The sequence below is a fragment of the Bos indicus genome, chromosome 3, assembly GCF_029378745.1.
Source record: "Bos indicus isolate NIAB-ARS_2022 breed Sahiwal x Tharparkar chromosome 3, NIAB-ARS_B.indTharparkar_mat_pri_1.0, whole genome shotgun sequence".
Taxonomy (NCBI): domain Eukaryota; kingdom Metazoa; phylum Chordata; class Mammalia; order Artiodactyla; family Bovidae; genus Bos; species Bos indicus.
Genome location: NC_091762.1, coordinates 9,532,994 through 9,545,388, shown reverse-complemented (window position 1 = coordinate 9,545,388; position 12,395 = coordinate 9,532,994). Strand labels below are relative to the sequence as shown.

Sequence of the window (12,395 nt, the reverse complement as noted above, 5' to 3'; positions counted from 1 at the left end):
CTGCTTGAACTTCAGTCTCATAATGGCTCTAGAAAACATTTGCTGGGCCGGAGGAGCCCAATGCCTGATGCTTACCTAGCTCTGAGAACCACTTCTCAGAAAAGGAGAGCCATGGGGTTCAACCTATACCCAGAAGTTGCAGAGAACATCTGCCTTTTGGGAAATTGGTTTAAGGTTCTTGCAAGGAGGGATCTTTTCTTTGAAGAAAAAAGCTGACAGAATTTACTCCTAAATTCAGAGCAGAACATAGTCTATGTCAACTCTGTTTAATCACTGAGCTGATAGCTTCTAAAGGTCACATTTTAGGGGCCACAGAGTCTAGTGAAACTAGTCATAGGCAGAAAATCAGAAGTGCAGGGTTCTAGTACTAGCTAAGTTTATTAACAAACTTTGTGACATGACTTTGGATGTGCTGGTTAATCTTCTCTGGGCTTCCTTTTCTTCTTTTGTAAAACAGTAATTACAGAGATGGTACAATTAAGCGGAATTATATGTCAAAACTTCTGCAGAGGATGTTCTTACAGCAGTGATCTCAAAACTGATTATGAACGTCTATCAGTGAAAACTCTGCACATGAACCTACATTTAATCAATTCACATTAATTATTGAGCTTGATTTTTCTAGGAAAAAAAACAAAAATTTCAATGTTCTTTCCCTATACACCACTGGATCATCTTCCATACCCCATGTGAAGTGAAGTGAAAGTTAGTCGTATCCGACTCTTTGTGGCCCCATGAATTATACAGTCCATCGAATTCTCCAGGCCAGAATCCTGGAGTGAGTAGCCTTTCCCTTCTCCAGGGGATCTTCCCAACCCAGGGATGGAACCCAGGTCTCCCACATTGCAGGCGGATTCTTTACCAGCTGAGCCACAAGGGAAGCCCTCCATACCCCATGGGGTACATACATTCCCATTCTGGGGGACTGCTTCTCTAAAAAGCCAAGAAATGATGACAGTGATAAAACTACAATTACTTTTGGGATGAGTTGTTATTATATAACTGTCTGTCAAAATGAAACTTAAAACCATCTCAACACTATGGCAGAAATTAGAGTAAGTGCCCAAATTAAAGCAGGCTAAAGTGCTATGACTGTTCCTTAGGTCTTAGGTATACGAGTCACGCTAGAATTTCTACCATCACCAAAAAATGCAATCTTATTTTATGATCTGAGTTTGGGAACCATATCTGACCCAAACGTAAATTACTTTTATTCTTTAATGCACTCCATTCCCAACAAATCCACTGTTTTTACCTTGATCATTTTCCATGTAAAATCCAGTCCAGAGCAAACCAATCTGAGTTTGGAAGAGCTCACTGGCCCAGGTAGCTGGGAGAGTTAATCAGACTAGCTCTACTGCCTGTGCTCTAAAAATAACCATAACCCCTGCCGAAGGGAAGGTTAAAGAGGAAACTATGGGGGATGGTGAAAAAGACCCAGGTGTCATTTTAATTTCTACCCAAGAAATTCTAACGACTGAGATTTTTCCTGTCTTAAAAAGGCCTTAAATTTTTGACCAAATACATGATAAAATATTAGCTAAAAATCAAGAAGAGGGGGAGTTAATCCAGGATGTAAGAGGAATCTGTGCAAGAAGCACCAAACAGCTCTTGTTTAAAACCACTGGGGCTGCTTTCTTACTCTAACACTGAAGCAAGAGCTATACAAGAGACCAGGTATACTAGAACAACAGGACATCCAAATGTAAAAAAAGAAACTCAATTTGTACACTGAACGATATACAAAAACTAACTCAAAATGAATCACAGACCTAAATGTAAAAGCTAAAACAATACAACTTCCAGAAGAAAACAAAGTAGATAACCTTTGTGACACTGGGGTAGGCAAATATTTCTTAAGACAGGGCAAAAAAGCACAAGCCATGAAAAAAAAAATTAACTGCATATATCAAAATTAAAAAGCTACTCTTCAAGAGACACTGTTAAAAAATGAAAAGATGAGCTATGGACTGGAAGAAAATATCTGCAAAAGACATGTTTGACAGCAACAGGAACATATTTACAGTCTCACACCTAAATAACAATCACTTGAAAAAGATGATCAACATTATGAGTCATTAGGAAAATTCAAATTAAAACCACAATGAGAATCCTCTACACACCTATTAAAATAGCTGAAATTTTAAAAATAATAATAATGAAAGTCTTCTTTATCAAGTGCTAACAAAGGGTAGAGAAACTCAACTCTCACACACCACACAGAGAAATGTAAAACGGTAGTTAGTTGCTTTGGAAAATGGTTGGTTTGGCAGTTTTTAAAAATAAAGTTAAACATACACTTACCATACAACCCAGGAATCCTACCCAGGTACGTACTAAAGAAAAATGAAACTAAGAATGAAAAGATCCATCTAAAAATCTAAATGTAAATGTTTTAAGTGACTTTACTTAGATCCATCAAAAACTAAAAAGTGTTTTTGAGCTAGGTCATGGATAAACAAACTATGGTCTATCACACAATAGGCTACATCTGAGCAATAAAAAGAATGAACTACTGATACACAACATGAATGGATCCCAAATGTGTTATGCTACGTGAAAGAAGCAAGACTCAGTTAACATAGTATTACTTCATTTATAGGACAGTCTGGAAAAGATAAACCACAGGGACAGAGAGTCATTGCTGGGATTTGGGGAAAAGGAACTAACAACAAACAGGCGTGAGAAAACCTCTTGGAAAGATGAAAATGTTCTGTGCCTTCATCGCAGTGGTGTCACGTGACTATGCATTTGTTACAATTCACAGAATAGGTCAATGAAACAAAGGACAAATTTTACTGTATGTAAATTATCAATCAATCTGGCCAGAAAAGAGAAAGGGGGTGAGGGGGAGGAGATTCATGCAAAGTGTTAAATGACAAGATACAACCCAACAATTAAAAATACTAGACTCTAGAGCTTGTGATTATTAATAGAAGCTACCTAATAGTGGTCAGTAGGTCATAATAAATGAGAGCAAAATGTCAGGTCTTCTTGCCTGAAAATTAAAACATGGAAGAATTTTTGTTGCAAACAAAGCTGCCTTATCAGAACCCATTAAATGTAAGATAAATCCTGAACTCATAAAAGTCTTCAACCCTAGTCTAGGTGACAGCTAAGAATATCAGAAGCTTAAAGTAGTCCAAAGTAGTTATAGTAGTTGTACTATTAATTTGTATACATATGCCTTCTACCTTGAGAGAAATTTCAAAAATTTCTCTTTCAAGTTCACTTTAATCCATTTGGAGTCTAGGGTCTATGGAAAACGGTCTGATAACTCTACTCTACCTCAGTTTCCATTTCTAAATAATATTACTGTTCCTGATACCTTTACTAAGACTTGAACTTAGGTTCAGTGAGTTCTCTTGAGTTACATAATCCCAGCATTCTCTTGGGTCCATCCAGCTGTCTCATGTGGCATGTCTCATTCTGCAACTTAAGTTCCCAAGTTTCTTACATAGACACCCATGTTTAAATGAGACAAGGTCTCAGAACTTCCTCTGAAAGTGAAAGGTGATGGTAGAAACTACTTCAATTATTAGTAAGACAGATATCTGAGAGCCACACAATCCCTAGTTCCTCTTGGGAGGACAGATGTCCCATACCACTCATGACTGAACAGCTGTTCAGGGTTGATCTCCATCCAAAGTACAAATTTGCTTTTCAGTCTTGGGTCCCCACAGTCCATCTGGAATCAACCAGTACTACTCATTCTCCATACCCAGTTTTTGCTTTCAAACTGAAATGACTCATTTAAATTCATTCTCCTTACCTTACTACTCTTCTACTTTACAGTAAACACTTCTCCAAGCCAACCTGCCCAACCCCAGCTGCCAGCCCGACTCTAATAGTACAGTGTTTATTAATCAGACAGAGAACCTTAGGGTCAGAAATTCAAAGAATGACTCCAAGGAAGCTGAAACTCATACTATATAAAATATGTTTATAGCGAGGCAAGCCTTTAGTTCTGGGCTACTCTCTATTAAAGTAGTTGGAGGTGTTATTAATAAATACACTATACTGTCTCCTCTGGTAAGCTGGAATGAGGAGCAGAAACTATAAATGTTTCTGGGATCAGGGAAATTAATCTCTATTCCTATCCTGCAGAATAAGCAACAGCACCGGCTAACCATACAGCAGCTCGAGCCTCCCTTTTTTATCTAAATTATAAGCCTTTGGCACCACCCAGTGGCCCATTTGTACTGAGACATGCTAGTAATGCAACAATGTACAAGGCAAGAGAGGAGCTACAAATACAAACAAGGCAGTCATAATACCTTTGTAGCCAATAATCAATTAGGAAAAACAGGTATACAACTATGATATAAGAGACACAAGTGTTAGTACCATTAAAAAAAAAAAAAGATAGGAAATTCCATGGTGGTCCAGTGGTTAGGACTTTGCTCTTTCACTACCATAGCCCAGGTTCAATTTCTGGTTGGGTAACTAAAATCCCACAAGCCACGTGGTGCAGCCAAAAAATGGGAAAAAAAGAAAAAAATGAAAAAAAAGAAAGAAAAAGAAAAGATAAATAGAATATTGTTATAGTTCAACAGAATAAGGATTATATTGTTTCAGGGGGAAACAGTTCATCAGTTAAGAAGCGTGTGTGTGTGTGTGTGTGTGTGTGTGTGTGTGTGTTAGGCATCAGGAAGATTTGGTCAGAATAATAAGATGGACAGAAAAAGGAGAAACAAGTTTAAAAGACTTCCCTGGTAGCACAGTGGAAGAATGAGTGAGTGAGTGTGTGTGTGTGTTAGGCATCAGGAAGATTTGGTTAAGAATGACAAGATAGACAGAAAGGGAGAAACCAGTTTAAAAGCTATCAAAGGACTTCCCTGGTAGCACAGTGGATAAGAATCAGCCTGCCAATGCAGGCGACATGGGTTTGATCCCCAATCAAGGAAGACTCCACATGCTGATGCACAATTAAGTCTGTGTGCCACCATCTCAGCCTGTGCGCCTAGAACCTGTGCTCTGCCAAAGGAAGCCCTCACAGGGCAGCAAAGAGTAACCCCTACAGAAATGCTCACATGCGGCAACATGCGGCAACCAAGACCCAGTGTAATTAAACATTGTAACAAATAATTCTTAAAAAGACACACATGAAATATTTTTTAAAAAAGCTATCACAAAGTTGCCAAAGTTAGAAGCAATGAGACCCTGTATCGGAGGATGGCAGAAGACATGGAGAAGGGGACCAACGTGAGCAGCACTGTACAGGGCGGGACTGACAGTCTGGCTCAATGAGCAGCCGCTTCTCTGTGGGATCACCTCAGGAACTGAGGGAAAATGCTGCTTTTCTCCCTATTCAAGTATCATAAAAGATTCAGCTATCTCTTCAGTTAAGTCCATTAACATTATTCCCATAAAAAACTTATTAGATTACCAATTAATGATAATCTGAGATCTATGTGTCAACAATTAAAAAATGTTTTCATTCATATTATCATTTGGACCGACCTTTTATACTTTAAATACACTTTTGTAAGCAGCACTGAATTCTACCTTTCAGCTCAAGTTGCTTCATCACTTGGCATTGAAGAGCCCTGGTTCTTAAAGACAGCATATGGTATAATGAAAAGAAAAGGGCTTTGGTGTTACTCAGACTTGGGTTTGAATTTTACTTCTACCACCTACCTGTGAGTTTGTTTCTCTTTTTATAAAATGGGACAATACCATTATCCTGAAGAAATGGTTTAGAGGATTAAACATGGTATTTGCAATTGGCTGTCTATACGTGTCAGGCATTTATATTAATTTTCTAGCTTCTCATCTCTGGTTCCAGACTGCGTTTTCTAGAGAAGCCTAGGCATCTTCACCACTCAACAATGATCCTCCAAACACTGTACACAAATTAAGACATAGTTCCAAGTCTAAGAAATCTGCTTACCTGCTATATCACTGGTCTTTTCAAGTATTCAGAGAATACTATTCTCTGAATTCTCTGAATTCTATTCAGAGAGGGACTTCCCTGGTGGTTCAGTGGTTAAGACTCTGGGCTCCCAATGCAGGGGGCACAAGTTCGATCTCTGGTAAGGGAACTAGATCCTACATACCACAACTAAGAATTTGCACGCCATGACTAAGACTGGCACACCCAAATTAAAAAAAAAAAAAAAAGAATTCAGAGAGCTCTGTTAATACCTTCCTTTGAGCACATTCATGTTCTACGAACTAGGGTAAAGCAATACACCCAAGAGCCCACCACATTAAGTCTCTTTAAGTTCTCCTGCCTTGTGAAGTGTCAGAAGATAGCCAAGGTGAAAACTTCAAAGCAATCATCACAAATGATGAGGGGGAACATAAGTCCTACATCAACTATACTAAAAACAAGGAACTCTGTTCCTCCACTGGAATGAATGCCTTCTCTCCCTGTTGGTAACACCAAGTGCCCTGTGTTTATAGTTTATTGACTTTAATTCTACTAACAGTATTTCAGGGTATGTTAGGAATGTGCTAAGTGCTATCTCCAGCAGCAGCAGAGCTAAGGAACTTTTTATAACAACATTCACCTCAATTTAAATAATTTTAAGGAAAATCACTTAGGAAATTTCATTGTGTTTCTATGAAATGTTTTATACTTAAACATTTGTTACTAACACTATTAAACATAGTGTTACTATGAAATGATTTGTATTTACATCAGAATCCAGTCCCCATTACCTGTTTTTGCCTTTCACATTTCAAATTTTTTCTTAAAATTGTTCAAAAGTATACCAGAGAGATAAAAGGGTACAACTTAAAACAATAAGGAGAGGCTAAAAACATCAGGACATCCCCTCCAATCTGAATGAAACTAGAGGCGAGAGTATAATGTGGGTCCTGAGTAAGGTTACAAATATACCTGAAAATGTGGCAATGCTCAAACACCAGAGGAATATAGCCTCTTGGCTACCACTAGAGGTAAATCCTATAATAGCTTTCCAGATGGCTAACTTAAAAAAAAAAAAAAGACACGTGAGGCAACATGGATGCTTCACATTAGAACTTGCCCAGACCTCCTTAAATAGTATCCTCAGAGGATAAGAGCAAATATTTAACCTCTTAGATACGATGAAACTTTTTACAATAACCCAATCCATTAGACATACTACATTCCATTAATAAGATGTCATCTTTGTCAAATTAATCACTTATCATGCCCTATTTGCAAATTCAGGACAGCTTTAGTTCACTGGCTTATCTTGGGCATATACCTTCCTTGGATAAAGGTAATACTTGAGAAACTGAACTTCTGGCCCAGAAACTATGTTCTGTAGAGGCAGAAATTTTTTTTAAATGTTATATAAAGAAGTGACAAATTCATAAAATGCATCACACTCTAATCTTTAAAGACCTTTCAAGACTTTCTTCTCACTCTAAGAATAACTGAATCAGTAAACAAGAACAGGTAACCCCTTTTTCTGACCAATTTTAAGAGTGATGAAGTTTACTCATGAAAATGAGAGATGAAAAGTTTTCAGCATTACTATAAAGCTAATCTAAAATCACTGCCTTTGGGCTCTGAAACTAAAATATGCACAGTCATTACTTCCATGACTGCCACTGATTCAATTCCTTCAGTTGCCTGGGTTCCAAATGGGTGAGGGTAAATAACAGATTATCTTGGCTCACCAATAATCTGCTTTAAAAAAAAAAATTAATTCAATCTTAAAAACTAACTCTAACACCACTGGGATGCAATAAAAAGCTGTTTGGATAACTCTTTTATAGAAACTCTGAACATTTACTAGACATGTTTAGAGTAACTTTTCCACAGTAGAAATAATCCAGAAATAAACCTATCTACTGAAAACAAAGGTCAACCAGTCACTTCATTATTTAAAAGCCTTTAACTCATCTGATAGAACACAGGACCTAGAGCATGAAACTTTGAAGACCTCAGTCTCCCACAACAGGGCACACTTCTATAGAATGTCTTCTACTAGAGCATGTCTGCTTTTGAAATGCCAGTACGGTTTTTAAAAGGTAATAAAAAGACATTTCTTTTTTCTCTGAAGACACGATTCTGTCTTAGGTTGATCCTAATCAAAACTAAAGGTCACGGAGACTGATTCTTACACATTTAATAAGTTGCTGTATAAAATGCCCTGTCAGGTTGGTGGTGGGAACTAAGATCATAAGCATAACTAGCCTCTTACTGCAGCCACAGAAGGAAATACTTCCTAGCAAGATGCAACAATTCTTATGCAACATCCTGAAATATAAAATATCCTCAGAAATACACGAATTTTAGAATTGTGGTCCAGAGACTACAAATACTGCTTCACTGTACACACAGGTGTCACCTGGAGCATAAAATGTGAAGCCCTTCCTGGTGGTGGTGATGGTGGGCGGAGGCCCTTACCCAGCACATAGAGTAATAAGGAACAAAGTTGGGCTCTTTCAACATAGTTCCTTTTCTCCTCCCACACCTGCTCCTGCCCTACTCAACACGGAACTCTAGATCTCAAAAAAACCCAAAACACAAATAATAAAGTGCACGTTACTATCCTTCACCCCAAGAGTTTTTACCTTTCAAGAGAGAGTATTTAGACCCTAGATGGTAGTAATGAAAGTTGGTTAACTTTAAGTTGATCATTGGCTTGAATGAATACAGTTGCTTTCATCGCAATGTTATCAACATTTTCTTAATTTTCATGTGCCCTTACATCCCTCAAAGATATATGTCATGTCAATGTATGGCAAAACCAATACAATATTGTAAAGTAATTAGCCTCCAATTAAAATAAATAAATAAATAAAATAAAAATTCTGACAAAATTTCAAAAAAAAAAAAAAAAAAGTGAAATGAAAGCCAACAAGAGAAGGTTAAAAACTTTTCATCTCTGCTGTTGTATTAAGATGGCCAAGTTGGGGAGATGAAATAAACACTGCATTCCTGACTTCCTAGCCCAGATTCACTTCAAAAAGAAAGGAGACTTTTTCACGGTCCACAGTTGTTTTTTTGGCCATGGGGATCCTAGTTCCCTGACCAGGGATCAAACCCATACTCCCTGAAAAGGAAGCGCAGTCTTAACCACTGGACCACCAGGAAGTCCCTCATGGTTTAGTCCTTTGATAAGCTATTGATGAGGATCACTGCAAAGCCCAACGGCTTGGAAAAAAATGTGTTCTTTCTGTGGCAAAAACAAAAAGGCATAAGCGGTAGCTGGAGCTGAGGTGGTGAGCAACATTGAATCAGGAAGGGAAGGAATTATATAAACTCTGATTAGGTGTGCTAAAAGGGAGACCAAGAGGTAGGAGCAAAGAATAAAGGAAAGTTACTGATGCTTAGTTTGAGAATGAATTTAGAAAGACACATACATCAACATCTAATATTCCTGCTGTTCTCTGGTCTTGAACTCCCACCAGAATGCCCTGAACCACAATCAAAAGGCAACCTAGGTGGGCACCTACAAAGAACACACCTAAGCTGGCCAATTAAAAAGGAATCTGAAAAAATTACCAGGAAAACACGTTCAAGAGTAAAATGCAAAGAAGAGGACACTAACATACAACTTATTTAAAGCTGTATCAATGATGTGTAAAGAAACATTTTTTAGTGTCTATCTTGTGCTAGGCATAATGTAAGACCTTTATATGACTTTCCTCACACAATACTGACAAGGACTCTAGGACATAAGCTGTATTATTCCACTTATAGAGAGGCGAAAATTAAGAAAGGACTCAGAAAAGTTTAAGTGACTTGCCCAAGGTCACATGGCTAATAAATCTTAGTACAGTATTTAAACCCAGACCTATCAAGTTCTAAAGACTGTATTTTTCTTTTATTTTATTGATACACACGCATACTGCCAATGACCTTATTTCAGCTCCTAATAAGCAATTTCTACACAGAACACCATGTGGAATAAAACTCACCAGTGTCACACTCAACCTCTTCCTACTACAAATCATAAACATATTAAGAATCAGCCAGGTCTACCTTCCAGAGCCACTCAACTCTTCCATCACATTCCATGAAACTCAACCATAGTACTATTCTCTGCTACCAGGAATCCAAAATCTTTACAAAAATTACATTTACCACTAGTATGTCCTAACTCCCTCTGTGGCACTGGCCCATGCTGCTGAATGCATAGGATGATTCCTCTGCTAAATAAGAATTCTTCAGACCAGATATAAAAGAGCACCACTGTTTTGTAGGGTCTTTTTTCCACTCAAAACTTATCTCTAAGTCCTGAAACCAGAATTCTGAGGTGGATGAACTTAGACACCAACTAAAGGCAGTATCACTCAGGATTCACTAGCTTTTAGTTAAAAGCAGCTAAATGTTCCCCTAAATAGCAAGAAATGACAATCCAAAGCCCTAAGAGGCAAAGAGAATTGATTTGACAAAGGGCTCAAGAGAACTCTGGCAAACTAATTCCCAGCTTTTAACAGCGTAAGAAACACAAAGGCAAAACGCAAGGCAAATGAATAAAGAGGAAGATACATTCACTTCTAGGCTTAACAGGAGTCATGTGAAGATAAGCAGCAACCATTTAGGACAGAAAGTCAAGAAGCCTAGAGTCAATTAAACTTGCAAAAGTAATTTTACCAGACGTGGAACAAAGCCAAGAACAATACCCCAACTCTTTGGAAACAGTGGAAGGAATTTTATGACTTTAGTGGTCAGCACTGGAGCACCAGAGTAGGGTATGTCTTGAACTCAGGAATTTAAATGCCTTCAACTCCTACTCACCTTTCCTCCTTTATCACTGAAGTAGGGTCAGGCTGAGCTCCTGAGAAAATAGGTCTGCAGATTCACTGAAGGACTGAGAAAAGTTAAAGTTTAAATGGCAAAGGTGTCTCTTCTACTAAACATAATAAAAAATTGTAATATAATAAAAAAGTATTAATACATGTTAGTATTTTTCAGACCTCGTCGAACTATTTAGAACCACAGAAATTTATCTGACTACTAAAGAAGTAACTTTCAAACATTGTTACAGAAATGAAACGAACCAGGCAAGTAATCTCCTAGTTCTGCTAAAATGTAAAACTCATTGGAAAGTAAAACCTGAATCTTTTCAAAGCTAACCCATAAGCAAACCTCTCAACAAGCAGCCACAGAGCAGGGGGGAAATCCCGCAGAGAGCGTGATCGCGCTGGTGCCGGTTTGTTTACAGACTCCAGCAGCAAACGCATGAGTCAGAAATTCAAACCACCAGATGCTTTCCAACTAACAGGGACCAAACGGCACCGTTCTAGGGTGTCCTCAAAGATTTAGGGGTGAAGGGAGGCAGACTACGAGAATTACATTACAAACCGGACAGGAAAAGACGGCAACAACTGACTCCCGGGTTCTTGAACCTCGGCCTTCCGTACAAGGTGCTGGGCCCGAGAACTCGAGATGGGGGAGGGGGACACACTGCGCGGTGGCCCCGAGGTTACGGGGAAACACGAGGGGAGCCGCGTCCCTCAATCTAAAGGTGGGGTGGGGTGGGGAGCGCACACAAATGAGTCACCCGACGAAGCGAGAGGTCCTGCAGACTGTGGGGCAGGCTCCTAGGGGCAACCCTGGGGCTGACCTGAGGGAAGGGCAGCCAGTCCTCCCAGCGGTGACTCGGGTCATGGGGAAAAGACCTGAGCCCTGGGAGCTTGGGAAAGGAGTCAAACCCATCCTGAAGGGGTTTGGGCCAGGGGAGAAGGGGTCAGGCCAAGCCGGAACGAGACACGGACCGGGTAGGTCAAGGGGGAGGGGGGGATGTCCTGCTGGGGCAGTTACAAGCACGGGAGCCGGCGAGGCTCAGCAGCCCGCTTCCCGTCTTGGGTCATCCTTCTGCCAGCGGCTGCTCCAACTGTTCCGGGCCCAGCCGCCCCGTCCACTGCCGCCACCAACGCCGCCGCCATCTTACACTGGCCAGCGGCCGCCACCACCACCGCCTCCGCTCTCTGCGCTTGCGCCTGCGCCGCCACGCTTTCCGGCCCCTTTGCGACGCTGTGCTGGAGAAGGTTGGGGGAAAGTGGTCGCGCAAGCTCTGGGCTCCCAACCCTCCTCAAAGGACGCATAGGGGGCGGGGCTTAAAGTCAACGGAAAACGGAGCGAGGGGCGCGTGCGCATTACTGAGGAGGGAAAGTTGGCTTTTGGTAGTTTTGCTGGGGGTTCACTTTGCTCGTGATACTCAAAAGGTAGACGGCCTCCCAGAATTGTGGTGGAAATCAACTTCATTTCTAACAGGCTGGCAGGCAACCTTCTGAACGACTTCCATTTTCCCCCGTTTTTGAATACTTGGAACAAGCAGCTGTCTCTAGATTTCTTCTGAAAGCCCATTTCCTTTGAGGACCTTGTTAAGTGGTTTCTATACCTCTGAGAGCTATTTACCCCTGGGAGCCTCCATTTTTTAAGAAGCCTGAGATGCAGCTAAGCTATTCAAGAGGCTCTCTGAAGCAGGGTAGTGCGTTGA

At 40.0% G+C, this 12,395-nt stretch overlaps 1 protein-coding gene across 7 annotated transcripts in view; it reads right to left on the bottom strand.

Moving 5' to 3' along the window:
- DCAF8 (DDB1 and CUL4 associated factor 8) overlaps window positions 1–11,978 on the bottom strand; it is a 40,920-nt gene extending 28,942 nt beyond the window's left edge. For 3 of the 7 annotated variants that reach the window (XR_011565129.1, XR_011565135.1, XM_019988071.2), the window contains exons 1-2: window positions 11,671–11,840; window positions 10,691–10,763 (exon numbers count right to left, since the gene is read on the bottom strand). The gene's annotated coding sequence lies outside the window, so the exon portion shown is untranslated. The other 4 variants (XM_019988087.2, XM_019988079.2, XM_019988095.2 and 1 more) reach the window with 4 other exon arrangements.
- Between the last annotated feature and the right edge of the window lie 417 nt (window positions 11,979–12,395).